At 41.5% G+C, this 17,890-nt stretch overlaps 1 pseudogene; it reads right to left on the reverse strand.

Moving 5' to 3' along the window:
• Window positions 1-344: 344 nt before the first annotated feature.
• On the reverse strand, window positions 345-1,109 carry LOC100579309 (annotated as a pseudogene).
• Between the last annotated feature and the right edge of the window lie 16,781 nt (window positions 1,110-17,890).

Here is a 17,890-nt window from a genome sequence, read left to right on the forward strand (position 1 = left end):
AGCTGGGATTACAGGTGCCTGCCACCATGCCCAGCTAATTTTTGCATTTTTATTAGAGAAGGGGTTTCACCATGTTGGCCAGGCTGGTCTCGAACTCCTGACCTCAGATGATCCACCTGCCTTGGCCTCCCAAAGTGCTGGGATTACAGGCATGAGTCACTGTGCCCAGCCACTACTCCCCTAATATTAAACATAAAAACCACATGGGAAATATAGAAATTCAAATACAAGTAACACAAATCTGCCATAAATTGTAAACAAAAAACCATTTGTGGGACACCATGGATGACAAATGGTCTACTGTGTAAATTTTAGAATGAGGCAGACAAAAGTTGGAAGACCGGTTAATTTTCCCCTCTTTCTCCTGCTACAGCTTTGTCTCCTTGGGTATCCAATGTCCAAAATGTCAAGCTGTCTCTCGGTAATTGCATTATTAGCATGCTGTGTTTGTATGACTCTTCACTTAATGTATCAAGTTCAGCAATGGCTTCATCAAAAGCCATCTTTGCAAGAGAGCAAGCTTTATCTGGGGAGTTCAGAATCTCATAATAGAACAAGAGAAGTTAAGGGCCAGACCCAGTCTGATAGTATGTGTTGGTTGCATTTCCTTTTTGCTGATTTCAAAAGCTTCTTGGTATGCTTGTTGTGACTGACCCGCAGTCTGTTTCTTGTCATCACCAGCGGCAACCTCAGCCAAGTAACGGTAGTAATCTCCTTTCATTTTCAAATAGAAGACTTTTCTCTCTGCTTGTGAAGCACTGGGGATCAAGAACTTTTCCAAAAGAGATAGTACATAATTGCAGATATCTCTTAGCTTCATCTCAATTTTCTCTCTGTATTCTCAAGCCATCTGCTGTTTTTTCTCAGCACCTTCCGTCTTTTGTTCAACACTTGAGATGACCCTCCAAGATGACCTACAGGCTCCTACAACATTTTTATAAGCAACTGAGAGAAGATTCCTCTCCTCATTGGATAATTCAGCTCCTTGCTCAGTTAGACTTCATGCAGGCTGCCATATTATCTTATTGCTCAGCCTGCTCAGCCAGTTTGGTCTTCTGAACCAGCTCATTTTTTTCCATGACTGGATGTTCTGTGTCCAGAGTGGGTGGTGGCGGCAGATGGACAGGCATTCAGCAGTCTCTGGATGGTGGTGACAGCAGCGGTGAGGCTGAGACTCTGTCCCCAAGTCTTCTTTTATGGTTAATGTAAGTTTTATCTAAATTAAAAAAAGCAGGAATAATAATAGTAATGATTCCAAGCTTCTGATTACTCCATTTTATTTTAAATGCTTTCAGAAATTTAATTTCTTAAAGCAAATGTTTTAATCATAGGCTAAAGTTCTGGTTCTCGGGTAAAATTCATTCAAATATGACTGGGGCTCTGTCAAGGTACTGAATGGCTTGAGCAGAGATTGCATGAATTTATTAAGACCAGCAAACAGAAAGAAAAGTAGTCAAGTAATTCGGATTATTCAAAAAAACGTTAGGCTTTGCAGATGCCAACAGTGCCTGGAGCCCCCTGCCACCAGCCACAGTCAACCTCACTGTGTTCTTTAACAATGCTGTTGCTGGTGAGCCCTTGGGCCAAGTTTCCTTCAACCTGTTTGCAGACAAATTTCCAAAAACAGCAGAAAATTTTCATGCTCTGAGCACTGGAGAGAAAGGATTTTGTTATAAGGGTTTCTGCTTTCCCATAATTATTCCAGGGTTTATGTGTCAGGGTGGTGACTTCACATGTCATAATGGCAGTGGTGTCAAGTCCATCTATGGGGAGAAATTTGATGATGAGAATCCTGAAACATACAGGTCCTGGCATCTTGTCCATGACAAATGCTGGACCCAACACAAACAGTTTCCAGTGTTTCATCTGCACAGCCACGACTGAGTGGTTGGATGGCAAGCATGTAGTCTTTGGCAAAGTGAAAGAAGGCATGAATATCATGGAAGCCATGGAGCACTTTGGTCCAGGAATGGTAAGACTAGCAAGTAGATCACCATTGCTGATTGTGGACAACTCTAATAAATTGGACTTGTGTTTTGTCTTAATCACCAGACCGTTCTTTCTGCAGGTCAGGAGAGAACTTCTTCACCCTATTTTCTCACAGTGTCCTATAATCTTTGTGGTCTTACTGCAGTCCCTTTGGGTTCCATATTTTTCTTATTCCCTTCCGTGCCTAGTGGAATAGCAGAGTTAAGTTCATGATTATAAAATAAAAACTAAATAAACATACTCATAGTTCATTTCAGAAAGGTTTTACTTAAAAGGAAGAATAACAATATATTTCCTCATACCATCCATTAATAGATACCTAGAAGAAGGAAAAAATCACTGGGGTCATATAATGTTTACAGATTACAGACTGTGGTAGTGAGGGTCACTCCACCTGATCACTAAATAGAACCTAAGATGGAAACAAATTAGACAAAATATCACATATGATGCGTACATACGCTTTGCTTTCTCTGCGTTGGCTTGGTGATTAAGTGGGGCTAGATGAGCAGCTGGCCTATTTAGATTGAAAATAACTGCCCTACACCCAGAGGAAGAAAAATGAAGTTCCATGTAGGGGAAGGCAGCAAAAGAACAGAAGGATATGTTATGCCATATCTGTGTAGGTCATAACCAATGAGTCCAGTGTCATAAGAACAGTGTGATGGGGCAGAAGGATGGAGGAACCAGAGGACAAATGGGAAGCTTCCTTTTCTGTGCAGTGGTGGTGAAGAATAGAAACCTCTTTCCTTCTCTAGATTTTTTTTCTCTCTTCTCTTTTCTTTTTTTCTCCCAATTCATTTAATCCCAAACCAAGGAAAGGATATTGCCATTAGTTGTGTAGATATAAGTCCAGAATAACTGTAACTCAAAAACAGGATGAAGCATAGCTATTATATATACTTCATTTATTCATATATGTATTAATATAATGTAGATCTGTAAGTAAAACCTGTCATCCTTGATAGGGATAGAGATATGATGACTATTTTTAATCTGTTGAAGTTATAAGTTTAATCAGAAAATCATTCTAACAAACATGGGTTTATAATGTGAGAAACTTCTTCCAGAAAAATGACCTTAATGAATCCCAAATTGTAATAAAAGTCATTTGCAATTTATATAAACAACAAAATAAGAATGAGTAAGCAGCAAATCAAAAATGTTGAAGGCTTTCTAAAAGACAGGACATTGATAAGTTGAATGAAAGAAAGAGGCCACAGACCAAAACACACTGAAAAAAGATAATTGAAAGGGAGGATAATTTCAGAGGTTGTTTAGTCTCAGATATGATGAAATTAGAGAAAATAAAAGGGCTCTGGGAAAATAATCAGGATGCTTAACTAAAACTTTTTTAGAGCACAAGGCTGGTGGAAACTCCACTTATTCATGTATTTGCTGATGAAGGATTTTATCATTTGGAAGGAGAATCAGGGCAATGTATCAGGAGAAACAGATTCTTTACCCCAAATGCAAAGCATTGAGCACAACCTTTTCAGTAGTATATCCAGCCAAACTCTCCAAGATTTCAGAAACAGTCTTCTGTAGTCAGAAATGGCATCTACATAAAGTAGAGCAGGGATCCTGAATGGCAAATATAACCAAACATTTGAAGAGGACCTGCAACTCAAAAGAATGGCAACTTACTCCACAAATGAAAGAACTAATATGCAAGGAGGCAAGACACATTTTACTTATTTTAAGATCTTCCTATAATTTGTTTTGAATATTAAATATTCTAGAGGATATTACATCCCATCCATTTAAAAGGTACCCAGAAATCACAAAAATAAAAATATAATTATAAAAATGAAAACCTAAGACTTCTAGTTTCAGCTTCAATAAGTAAAGTTTGGAAGTCATCACTCCTGTTCATACCACAAGAAAAGACTAAACAAACTAAAACTCAATATTTTTTCTTGGATGCATTAGAGAACTGAGATTGCCCCAAATCTGGAAAAGTAGGCAAATCCAGTGAGTCACAGCCAAGATCTGCTTACCTGAAGAAAAAGCCACTGTAGCCATAACTTGGTGGGGACATTTAACTTGTAATGTTAATTAACTGCTGGAGCTGAATGTAGACTAGCTTGAAAGTGAGAAATCCTGGGGTGGAGGGATGCTATGCTGCTAGGAGGACCCTACATTTTTGTGGGTTTTATCTTCAGGAACTATACCAGATCCTTACTGCGAAAAACCTAAGAAAGATTCTCCCTTGGCTTTATCAAGGGAGGGGAGGAGTAACCATTGTGACAAACACACCAAGTATTCTCCAGAGCAAAGGCCTTATTCTTCGGGGGAAATGACATTACTAGTCTTACCTTATCTGGGGGAAGGGCATCTCTCCCACCCTGGCCCCCTCTGACCTTTCTGTCTCATCTAAGGGGGAAGAAAAGGCTAAGAGATCTAAGCATAGGTCACACAGCCTTGGGACCCAGGCGCACTGATTAAACTGAGATTTAATCATATGATTATAGAATATCCCTTCTTCCTGACACTTTACCAGCATACCAACAGGGCTCCACTACAACAATAGTAGCTGAAAGAGCTGCAAGATGCAAATTCTGAGAATGGGTTTTTAGGAAATCCCAAAATAACACAGGAGACAAAAATAAGGATACAAGAGAAATATAAAGCCTTTGGCACCCACAGCTACAGTAAACATAAAACACAGTGGAGCTCTTAGCCAAATTAACATAAGACCACACACTAAAGGCCTAGAAAAATATCTAAATTTTTATTACATGACACCTCATGTCCAGGTTTAACCAGAAAATTACAAGTCACACCAAAAGACAAGAAAAACCACAAATTAAGCATCAGAACCATGCTCAGATTTTGACACAGAACAGGAAATGTAAAGTAATTATGAATAATATGTTAAGGGATCTAATGGAAAAAATAGGTAAAAGCAAGAAAATATGGGGAAACTATGCAAAGACATTGAAATTGTAAGAGAGTATCAATAGAAAATGCTGGAAAACAAAAACACTACAACAAAAATGAAGAATGTCTATGATATACTTATCAGTAGGTTGAACACCAAGAAAACAGTGAGCATGGAGATAGGTCAATAGAAGTTTCCCAAAATAAAATACAAAGAGAAAAATAATAATACTAAAACATTATCTCAGAAATGTAGGATATTTTGTTTAACGTGACATGTGGAATTAGAATAGCAGTGGAGAAGAGAGAACAGGGCAGAAGAAATATTTCAAGTAATAGCAGAGGAGAATTTCTCAAAATTAATGACATATACCAAACCACAGATTCAGAAAGCTTACACAACACCAGCCAGGAAAAGTGCCAAAAAAACTACAACCAGTCATATCATATTCAAACTGAAGAAAACCAAAGACAAAGAGAAAAATCTTGAAAGAAGCCAAAGAAAATGAAATACTTTACATAGAAAGGAAAAAAGATGAGAATTACAGTAGACTTCTTGTCACAAACCATGCAAGCAAGGAGAGAGTTGACTAAAATATTGGAAGAGTTCAAAGAAAAACCACCAACCTAGGATTCTATATCCTGTTAGATTGCCCTACAAATTACAGATAATTAAAGACTTTCTTAGAAAAACAACAACTGAGGGAATTCATCACGAGCAGTTCTGCCCTAGAAGACAGGTAAAAAGGGATAACGAAATGAAAATTGTATAGGCTGGAAACTTTCATTTACATAAAGAAGGAAGGAACATCAGAAAATAAATAAATGAAGGCATAATTTTATTAAATTGATAAGTAAATTAAAATATGTCTTTGTTTAAAGTAATAATAGTAACAATGTGATGGGTGATTTTAGCATACAGATAAGTAAAATAAATGACAGCAATTTCACAAGGTATGGGAGGGAACTACTAGGGATATACTGTTATACAGTATGTGAATAACATGTGAAGTGGTATACAGTTATTTGAAAGTAGACTAAGATTAGTTTAATATTATTTAATACGTTGGAAAACACTAAAAAAATTTTTTTAATGAGAATAATTGATATGCTAATGTTACAGGAAAGGGGATCTGGATCCAGACCCCAAGAGAGGGTTCTTGGATCTCATGCAAGAACGAATTCAGGGCGAGTCCACAGTGCAAAGTGAAAGCAAATTTATTAAGAAAGTAAAGGGATAAAAGAATGGCTACTCTGTAAACAGAGCAGCCCCAAGGGCTGCTGATTGCCAAATAGCCTGTCTGCAAGCACACTAATTCTTTCTTCCACTATTAAAAGACTCTGATGCATTGGTCAGTATACCAGCTGCAATTTTCAGGTCATGAATTTCTGCTCATTTCTTTTTAATTATTTCAATCTCTTTGTTCAATTTATCTGACAGAGTTCTGAATTATTTCTCTGTGTTATCTTGAATATTTTTGAGTTTCTTCAAAATAGCTATTTTGAATTCTGTCTAAAAGATCACATATCTCTGTTTCTCCAGGACTGATTCCTGGTGCCTTATTTAGTTCATTTAGTGAGGTCATGATTTCCTGGGTTATCTTGATACTTGTGGATGTTCGTCTGTGTCTGGGCATTGAAGGGTTAGGTATTTACTATAGTCTTTGCAGTCAGGGCTTGTTTGTACCCTTCCTTCTTGGGAAGGCTTTCCAGATATTTGAAAGAACTTGGGTGTTGCTGTGTAAGCTATGTCTGCTTTAGGGGGAATCCCAAACCCGGTAACACTGCAGTTCTTGCAGACTTGTAGAGGTACCGCCTTGAAGTTCTTGGCAAAAATTGGAAATAATTCTCTGGATTACTAGGCAGAGACTCGTTCTCTTCCCTTACATTCTCTAAAACAAATGAAGTCTCTCTCTGTTCTGAGCCACCTGAACCAGGGGTGGAGTGACACAAGCACCCCTGTGGCTACCGGTCCTAGAACTGTTCTGGGTCTGACCTAAAGCCAGTCCAGCACTGAGTCTCAACAAAGCCCTGCTCTAACCACTTGCTGGTTGCTACCTATGTTTTCTCAAAGCCCTGGGGCCTCATGATCAGCAAGTAGCTCAGTCAGCCAGGCCTGTGTCCTTTCCTTCAGGGTGGCAAGTTCCTCCAGGCCCGTGGTGAATCTAGAGGTGCCATTCAGGAGCCAGGGATTAGAGTAAAAAACCTTACATATCTACCTGGTGTTCTATTGTACTAAGGCTGAGGTGGCACTCAAACCATAAGATGCAGTCTTTCCCACTCTTTCCTACCCTTTCTAAAGGCAGAGGAGCCTCACCGTATGGCCACCACCACCTCAAATCAATGGGGAGTACTGCCAGACTACCATCAATGTTTTCTTAAAGCTCAAGGCCTCTTAAGTCAGTTTGTGGTGAATGCTGTCTGGACTGGGACTCACACTTTAAGGCAATGGGCTCCTTTCTGGTCCAGGGCACATCCAGAAATTCTGTCCAAGAGCCAGGTTCTAGAATCAGGGATCCCAAGAGCTCAATGGTACTCTCCCCCAGTGGCTAAGCTGGTACCTAAAGTGCAAAACAAAGACCCTTTTATTTTTCCTTCTATTTTTCTCAGGCAGAAGGAGTCTTTCACCGTAGCCACCACAGCTGGGAATGCGCTAAGTCTTACCAGAAACCAGCAAAACTCAATGTCTCACCTAAGTTCCTTAATATAACTGGGCATCACTGCTGTTTATTTAAGGCAAGGCCTCTTTAGTTAGCAGGTGTTGAATTCTGCCAGGATTGAGTCCTTCCCTACAGGGAAGTGGGTTTCCTTCTGGCCCAGTGTGTCTAGAAATGTTGTTTGGAAGCAAGGGCCTGGAAAGGGGGACCTCACGACTCTGACCGGGGACCTAGTCTGCTATGGCTGAGCTGGTATCCAAAATGCAAGAAAACGTTCTCTCTACTCTTTCATCTCCTCTCCTCAAGCAGAAAGAAGGGGTCTCTTCTGGAGCTATAAGCTGTGCAACCTGGAATTAGAGAAGGGGTGATACCAGCACTCCCTTGGCTGTTTCAGCTGGTATCTCCGTAGGTCATGCCCTCCCTAGTCTATTATCTGTGGGACCAGTTCAGCACTAGAAGTCACCTAGGAGTTACAATTCTTGTGGCCTAAACTGTCTTTCAAGTTTATTTGTTACCCCAGAACACTGTAGCCTGTGGTGCCAAGGCTTGTGGGAGCTCAAGTTCTGACCACTGGGATCTGTGATTCTGTTCTGACTAGGGCTGGTTTAAAGGCTGCCTCCTTGGGTGTCAGCTGAGTTTGGTCTTGTTTTGCTTTCTGCTCTTCTTCTCACTAGTGCACAGAAATACTCTCCACACCACACCACCACTGCTGGAGGATGCAGGAGAGGTGATGCTGGTGATTCAAAACTGTTTTCTCTATTTATTCAGTGCCTCTTTCAGTAATATGAACTTAAAACCAGGTACTATGAGTGCTGTCCTGATTCTTGGCCCTTATGCTGGTGCTTTTTTTGTATGTAGATAGTTGTTAAATTAGTGTCGTTATAGAGGGACAATTGGTGGAGCCTTCTATCTGCCATCTTTCTGATTCTTCACAGAATTAGAAAAAAACATTTTAAAATTCATATGGAATGAAAAAAATAGTCAAGACAGTCCTAAGCAAAAAGAGCAAAGCTGGAGGCATCACGTTACCTGACTTGAAACTATATCACAAGGCTACAGTAACCCAAACAGCGTGGTACTGGTACAAAAACAGATATATAGACAAACGGAACAGGCAAGAGAGCCCATAAATAATGCTACACACTTACAACCATCTGGTCTTTGACAAACCTGACAAAAACAAGCAATGGGGGAAGGATTCCCTATTTAATAAATGCTGCTGTGTTAACAGACTAGCCATTGGCAGAAGACTAAAATCAGACTCCTTTCTTAGACCATATACAAAAATCAACTCAAGATAGATTGTAGACTTAAATGCAAAACCTAAAACTATAAAAACCCTAGAAGATAACCCAGGGAATATCATTCTGGACACAGGCCCTGGCAAAGATTTCATGAAGAAGACACCAAAAGAATCTGCAACAATGTCAAACATTGAAAAATGGGACCTAATTAAACCAAAGAGGTTCTGCACAGCAAAAGAAACTATCAACAGAGTAAACAGACAGCCTACAGAATGGGAGAAAATATTTGCAAACTATGTATCCAACAAACCTCTAATATCCAGAATTTATAAGGAAATTAAACAAATTAACAAGCAAAAACCTAGCAAAAACCTATCAGGGAACCTGCCCTGGTAGTCACGTAGGTTGTTTTCTATTTTCCCTAAGCATCAGCCGGTTTGAGAAATAAAGGGACAGAGTACAAAAGAGAGAAATTTTAAAACTGGGCATCCGGAGGAGACATCACATGTTGGTAGGTTCCGTGATGCCCCACAATCTGCAAAACCAGCAAGTTTTTATTAGGGACTTTCAAAAGGGGAGGGAGTGTGCGAATAGGTGTGGGTCACAGAGATCAGGTACTTCACAAGGTAAAAGAATATCACAAGGCAAATGGAGGCAGGGCGAGATCACAGGACCACAGGATCGGGGCAAAATTAAAATTGCTAATGAGGTTTCCGGCACCACTGTCATTGATAACATCTTATCAGGAGACAGGGTTTTGAGAGCAACCAGTCTGACCAAAATTTATTAGGTGGGAATTTCCTCTTCCTAATAAGCCTGGGAGTGCTATGGGAGACTGGGGTTTATTTCATCCCTACAGTCTCAACCATAGAATACGGCCACACCCAAGGGGGCCATTTCAGAGACCCTCCCCCAGGCGCATATTCTCTTTCCCAGGGATGTTCCTTGCTGAGAAAAAGAATTCAGCAATATTTCTCCCATTTGCTTTTGAAAGAAGAAAAATATGGCTCTGTTCTGCCAGTCAGAGTTTAAGGTTATCTCTCTTATTCCCTGAACAATTGCTATTATCCCATTCTTTTTTCAAGGTGCCCGGATTTCATATTGTTTAAACACACATGCTCTATACTTTGTGCAGTTAACGCAATTATCACAGAGTCCTGAGGTGACATACATGCTCCTCAGCTAACAGGATTAAAAGACTAAAGTAAAGACAGGCATAGGAAATCACAAGGGTATTGACTGGGGAAGTGATAAGCATCCATGAAATCTTCACAATTTATGTTTAGAGATTGCAGTAAAGTCAGGCATAAGAAATTACAAAAGTATTAATTTGGGGAACTAATAAATGTCCATGAAATCTTCACAATCCATGTTCTTCTGCCATGGCTTCAGCCAGTCCCTCAATTTGGGGTCCCTGACTTCCTGCAACAAAAACCAAATAACCCAATTACAAAGTGGGCAAAGGACATGAACAGACACTTTTCAAAAGAAGATATATATGTGGCCAATAAGCATATGAAAAAATGCTCATCTTCACTAATCATTAGAGCAATGCAAATCAGCACCACTATGAGATACCATCACACCAGTCAGAGCGGCTATTTTTAAAAAGTCAAAAAATAACAAATCATGGCAAGGTTGTGGAGAAAAGGAAAGCTTATACGCTGCTGTATAGTGTAAATTAGTTATATGGGAATGTAAATTAGTTCAGTCATTGTTTGGTGATTTCTCAAAGAACTTAAAACTGAATTACTATTTGACCTAGCAATACCATTATTGGATATATACCCAAAGAAATATAAATTGTTATACCATAAAGACTCATGGAATCCTATGTTCATTGCAGCACTATTCACAATAGCAAAGACACGGAATCAACCTTAATATCCATCAAAAGTAGAATGGATAAAGAAAACGTGGTACGTATACACAGTGGAATACTATGCAGTCATAAAAATGAATAAGATTATGTCCTTTGCAGCAACATGAGTGGAGCTAGAGGCCATTATCCTAAGCAAACTAACAGGAACAGAAAACCAAATACCTCCTGTTCTCACTTATAAGTAGGAACTAAATATTGAGTACACATGGAAACAAAAAGGGAACAACAGACTATAGGGCCTACCTGAGGTTGGACGGTAGGAGGAGGATGAGGATAGAAAAACTACCTATGCTGATTAAATTGATGATGAAATCATCTGCACATCAAAGCCCTGTGACATACAATTTACATGTATAACAAACCTGTACCTGTACCCCTGAATCTAAAATAAAAGTAGGAAGAAAGAAAGAAAGAAAGAAAGAAAGAAAGAAAGAAAGAAAGAAAGAAAGAAAGAAAGAAAGAAAAAAGAACCATCTTCCAATTTTACAGCTTACATTATATTCAGTGGTATAAAACTAAATCCTTTTAAGATCAGGAATATGGATGTAAATTCTTTCTTAGCACTTCTATTCATTATCATAATGGACTTCTACCCTGTGGAATAAGAGAAGAAAGGAAATAAAATATATATTTTGTGAGGGAAGAAACAAAACTGTCTTTGTTCACAGATGACATGATTGTTTATGTATAATATCCCAAAGAATCAACAACAACAAAAAACTCCCACAACTAATAGGTTTCATGGGCATCCCTGTGAAGAGACCACCAAACAGGCTTTGTGTGAGCAACATGGCTGTTTATTTCACCTGGGTGCAGGCGGGCTGCGTCCAAAAAGAGAGTCAGCAAAGGGAGATAGGGGTGGGGCCGTTTTATAGGATTTGGGTAGGTAAAGGAAAATTACAGTCAAAGGAGGGTTGTTCTCTGGCGGGCAGAGTGGGGGTCACAAGGTGCTCAGTAGGGGAGCTTTTGAGCCAGGAGAAGGAATTTCACAAGACAATGTCATCAGTTAAGGCAGGAACAGGTCATTTTCACTTCTTTTGTGGTAGAATGTCATCAGTTAAGGCTATTTTTACTTCTTTTGTGGATCTTCAGTTACTTCAGGCCATCTGGTTATATACATGCAAGTCACAGGGGATGCGATGGCTTGGCTTGGGCTCAGAGGCCTGACATTCCTGCCTTCTTATATTAATAAGAAAAATAAAACAAAATAGTGTTGAAGTCTTGGGGTGCGAAAATTTTTGGGGGGTGGTAGGGAGAGAGAATGGGCGATGTTTCTCAGGGCTGCTTTGAGCGGGATTAGGGGCGGCATGGGAACCTAGAGTGGGAGAGATTAAGCTGAAGGAAGATTTTGTGGTAAGGGGTAATATTGTGGGGTTGTTAGAAGAAACATTTGTCATGTAGAATTATTGGTGATGGCCTGGATATTGTTTTGTATGAATTGAAAAACCAAATGGAATAAGAGAAGGAGAAAAACAGGTATAAAAGATCTAAGAATTGGGAGGACCCAGGACATCTGATTAGAGAGTGCCTAAGGAGATTCAGCATAGTCCTGCCAGCAAAGATTATTTATTTACTTCAAGAGTTTAGAGTGGCGGTTTGGTGATAGCACCAGGAGATATCAGCTGTGATGACTTGGAGAAACAGTGTAAACTGTCAGTGTAAACAAGAGCAGGGCATGTATGAGTAGTTGAGAACAGTAAATAGGAGTATGACTAGACAGAAGGTAGTAGGGATGACAAGTTTTTTTGGGGCACAGTCTAAGTTGGTCTGGTGTCTGGAATGAGACTGGGGCCTAATAAAAAGGAGCGTTTATACAGGAGCTCAAATGGGCTGTACCTTGTAGCATTCTGAGGACAGGTCTGACTTCTGAGAAGGGAAAGTAGTAAAAGTATTGTCCAGTCCTTTTTAAGTTGGTGGCTGAGCTTGGTGAGCTGTGTTTTTAAAAGACCATTAGTCTGTTCTACTTTTCCTGAAGACTGAGGACTGTAAGGGATATAAAGGTTTCACTGAATACTAAGAGCCTGAAAAACTGCTTGGCTGATTTGACTAATAAAGGCTGGTCTGTTGTCAGACTGTATAGAGGTGGGAATGCTAAACTGAGGAATTATGTCTGACAGAAGGGAAGAAATGACTGTGGTGGCCTTCTCAGACCCTGTAGGAAAGGCCTCTACCCATCCAGTGAAAGTGTCTGCCCAGACTAAGAGATATTTTAGTTTTCTGACTCGAAGCATGAGTAAAGTCAATTTGCCAGTCCTGGGTAGGGGCAAATCCCCAAGCTTGATGTGTAGGAAAGGGAGGAGGCCTGAACAATCCATGAGGGGTAGTATAATAGCAGATGGAACACTGAGAAGTGATCTCCTTGAGATTTCCATGATGGAAAGGAAATGAGAGTTTCTAAGAGACGGGCTAGCAGCTTATAACCTACATGGAAGAGGTTATGAAATGACAACAGAATAGAATGGGCCTGTGAGGCTGGAAGGAGATATTTTCCTTGGTCTAAGAACCATTTGCCTTGTGTGGGAAGAGATTGATAGGTGGAAGTTTCAGCAGGGGAGTAGGTGGGAGTGACCGATGTGAAGGAGAAAAACTGGCCACGAGGGACAGAAGTTGGAATGCTAGCCGCTTGTCTAGCCACCTTATCAGCATTAGCGTTGTCTAGAGCAATGGGCTCTGATGCCTTTTGATGCCCCTTGCAGTGAATGACCCCAGCTTCCTTTGGAAGTAAAGCAGCCTTGAGTACAGTTTTTATTAAAGAGGCATTAATGATGGAGGACGCTTGTGTAGTGAGAAAACCTCTTTCAGCCCATATGACCGCATGGTGGTGCAGAATATGAAAGGCATATTTAGAGTCAGTATAGATATTGACACGTAGTCCTTTTGCAAGAGTGAGGGCTTGAGTTAAGGCAACTAGTTTGGCTTGCTGAGAGGTAGTGGAGGGGGACAGAGCGGTAGCCTCAATGATAGATGTGGAAGATACTATAGCATAGCCTGCCTTTGCTGGTGTGTGGCGATTAGTCCCGGTGGAAATGCCATCAATAAACCAAGTGTGATCAGGGTGAGAAACGGGAAAGAAGGATATATGGGGAAATGGAGTGAATGTCAGGTAGATCAGAGAGATGCAGTCATGAGGGTCAGGTGTGGTATCCGGAATAATGCGGGAGGCTGGATTGAAGTCCGGGCCAGGAACAATGGTAATTGTGGGAGACTCAACAAAGAGTGAGTATAGCTGAAGGAGCCTGGAAGCAGAAAGTATATGCGTCAGGTAAGGGGAAGAAAATAGATTTTGGAAGTTATGAGAACTGTAGAGAGTGAGTTGAGCATAGTTTGTGATTTTTGAGGGCCTCTAAAAGTATTAAAGCAGTGGCAGCCACTGCATGCAGACATGAGGGCTAGGCTAAAACAGTAAGGTCAAGTTGTTTGGACAGAAAGGCTACAGGGTGTGGTCCTGGCTCTTGTGTAAGAATTCTGACCACGCTAACCATGCCTAGGAAGGAAAGGAGTTGTTGTTTTGTAGAAGGTGCTGGGGTTTGAGAGATCAGTCAGACACGATTTGCAGGGAGAGCACGTGTGTTTTTATGAGAATTATGCCGAAATAGGTAACAGATGAGGAAGAAATTTGGGCTTGACTGAAGTAATGGGGGCTGTCTGTGAAGCTTTGCGGCAGTACAGCCTAGGTAATTTGCTGAGCTTGATAGGTGTTCAGGGTCAGTCCAAGTGAAAGTGAAGAGAGGCTGGGATGAAGGGTGCAAAGGAATAGTAAAGAAAGCATGTTTGAGATCTAAAACAGAATAATGGGTCGTAGAGGGAGGTATTGAGGATAGGAGAGTATATGGGTTTGGCACCACAGGGTGGATAGGCAAAACAATTTGGTTGATAAGGCGCAGATCCTGAACTAACTTGTAAGGCTTGTCTGGTTTTAGGACAGGTAAAATGGGGGAATGGTAAGGGGAGTTTATAGGCTTTAAAAGGCCATGCTGTAGCAGGCAAGTGATAACAGGCTTTAATCTTTTCAAAGCATGCTGCGGGATGGTATATTGGCGTTGAGTGGGGTAAGGGTGATTAGGTTTTAATGAGATGGTAAGGGGTGCATGATCGGTCGCCAAGGAGGGAGTAGAGGTATCCTATACTTGTGGGTTAAGGTGGGGGGATACAAGAGGAGGATGTGAAGGAGGCTTTGAACTGGGGGGAAAGGTGGCAATGAGGTGTGGCTGTAGCCCAGGAATAGTCAGGGAAGCAGATAATTTAGTTAAAGTGTCTCGGCCTAATAAGGGAACTGGGCAGGTGGGGATAACTAAAAAGGAGTGCTTAAAAGAGTATTGTCTAAGTTGGCACCAGAGTTGGGGAGTTTTAAGAGGTTTAGAAGCTTGGCCGCCAATACCTACAACAGTTATGGAGGCAAAGGAAACAGGACTTTGAAAAGAAGGTAATGTGGAGTGAGTAGCCTCCGTATTGATTAAGAAGTGGACGGACTTACCCTCCACTGTGAGAGTTACCCAGAGCATCTGTGATGGTCCTGTAGGTTTCCGAGGCAATTGGACAGTGTCAGTCTTCAGCTGCTAAGCCAAGAAGATCTGGGAAGGAGTCAGAGAGCCTTGGGCCAGAGTCCCAGGGGCTCTGGGAGTGGCTTCCAGGTGAGTTGAAAGTCCGATTTTCAGTGGGGTCCCACACAGATGGGATGCAGCTTAGGAGGAATCCCGGGCTGCGGGCATTCCTTGGCCTGGTGGCCAGATTTCTGGCACTTGCAGCAAGCTCCTGGGGAAGGCAGGCCTGGAGGAATGCCTGGCCGCTGCAGTTCAGGCATTTGGAAGTTCTTGTGTGCTGGAGATGTGGCTGGGGTTGGTCTCACAGTGGAGGTAAGGAATTGCAACTTTTTTCTATTATTGTACACCTTGAAGGTGAGGTTAATTAAGTCCTGTTATGGAGTTTTAGGGCCGGAATTTAATTTTTGGAGTTTTATTTAATGTCAGGAGCAGATTGAGTAATAAAATGTATATTGAGAATAAGATGGCCTTTTGACTTTTTAGGGTCTAGGGCTGTAAAGCGTCTCAGCGTTGCTGCCAAATGAGCCATGAACTGGGCTGGGTTTTTTATATTTGATGAAAAAGAGTCTAAACACTAACTGATTTGGGAGAGGTTGGATGAAGGAAAAGGAGTATTAACCTTGACTATGCCCTTAGCTCCAGCCACCTTTTTAAGAGGAAATTGCTGGGCTGGTGGGGGAGGGCTAGTCACGGAACGAAACTGTAAGCTGGACCAGGTGTGAGGAGGGGAGGTGATAAAAGGATTATAGGGTGGAGGAGAGGAGGCTGAGGAAGAATTAGGACCTAGCTTGGCCTGGCGAGGATGGGAGAGGTCAGATGGGTCTGTAGAAAAGAAAGATTAGAAAGACTCAGAAATGCTTGGGGTTGGGACTGAGGGGACAGGCGGCAGGAAAAGGAGGAAGATTTGGGATGAGTTGCAGTGGGCACAGAGACTAGGAAGGGAGTGATGTGTAAAATAATGCCTGGAAGTCAGGCACCTCAGACCGTTTGCCTATTTTACGACAAGAATTATTTAGATCTCGCAGGTGGGAAAAATTGAAAGTGCCATTTTCTGGCTATTTGGAACTACTGTTGAGTTTCTATTGGGGTCAAGCAGCATTGCAGAAGAAAATAAGGCATTTAGGTTTTAGGTCAGGTGTGAGTTGAAGAGGTTTTAAGTTTTTGAGAACACAGGCTAAGGGAGAAGAAGGAGGAATGGAGGGTGGAAGGTTGCCTATAGTGAAGGAGGCAAGTTTAAAGAAAAGGGAGAATAGAGACATGGAGGGAAGCAGTTCCGGGGTTCTTACCCTCCAGAAAAGTGGGAAAGGGGTTGGGGCACAGAGATACAAGGTCGGGGCATGGAAATAAGGGATCGGGGTGCAGAGATATAAGAGGTCGGGGCACGGAAATAAGGGATTGAGGCACAGAGATATAAGAGGTTGGGGCGTGGAAATAAGGGATTGGGGCACAGAGATAAGAGGTCAGGGTGCGGAAATAAGTGATTGGGCATTCTTGCCCCCTAGAAAAGCAGGACTTGCCGCTAAGGGTGAAGGACCAAGGCAGGCGCCCCTGCGTGGTCTGACACCTTTGAAAGGTGGGTGAATAATCAGAGGCGTCCCTGCAATGAATAAACATTAAGGGAAGGCTGCCTTCTCAGTCTGTGACCGGCGCCGGAGTTTTGGGTCCACGGATAAAATGTGTCTCCTTTGTCTCTACCAGAAAATGAAAGGAATTGAAATTAAAAGAAGGGAGAGATTGAAGTGTGGTGGCAAGATTGAAAGGAGAAAGAGGCTGAGGGATAGTGAGGGAGGTTGGAGGAGAGAGTAAAAAGAGGCCGCTTACCGGATTTGAAATTGGTGAGACGTTTCTTGGACTGGTTGTCTGAGGACCTGAGGTCGTAGGTGAATCTTTCTCATGGAGCAAAGAGCAGGAGGACGGGGGATTGATCTCTCAAGGGAGGTCCCACTATCCGAGTCATGGCAACAAATTTCATGCGCGTCCGTGTGAAAAGACCACCAAACAGGCTTTATCTGAGCAACATGGCTGTTTATTTCACTTGGGTGCAAGCGGGCTATGTCCAAAAAGAGAGTCAGTGAAGGGAGATAGGGGTGGGGCCATTTTATAGGATTTGGGTAGGTAAAGGAAAATTACAGTCAAAGGAGGGTTGTTCTCTGGCGGGCAGAGTGGGGGTCACAAGGTGCTCAGTAGGGGAGCTTTTGAGCCAGGATGAGCCAGGAGAAGGAATTTCACAAGACAATGTCATCAGTTAAGGCAGGAACAGGTCATTTTCACTTCTTTTGTGGTGGAATGTCATCAGTTAAGGCTATTTCTACTTCTTTTGTGAATCTTTAGTTACTTCAGGCCATCTGGATGTATAAGTGCAAGTCACAGGGGATGCAAAGGCTTGGCTTGGGCTCAGAGGCCTGACAATAGTCTAGTATTGAAAAGTTGAAGAATGTAAGGTTAATATTCAAGTCAATTGCCTTCTTTTTATCAGCAATGTATAATTGGATTTTGAAATTTTGGAAAAAGCAACACAATTACAGTTGTAGTGGTCAAGGGGGAACTATCCCTTTGCCCTCTGAACGTTCACCGAAAATCAACTGGCCAAAGGCAAATTAATGGGAAAAAAAGACATACACAATGTATTTACGTGCACCTATAAGCACTGGAGCCATACAAAATATAAAAACTCAAAGGAAGAGCCAGATAGTT

This window comes from Nomascus leucogenys, chromosome 3 (genome assembly GCF_006542625.1).
Source record: "Nomascus leucogenys isolate Asia chromosome 3, Asia_NLE_v1, whole genome shotgun sequence".
Lineage (NCBI taxonomy): Eukaryota > Metazoa > Chordata > Mammalia > Primates > Hylobatidae > Nomascus > Nomascus leucogenys.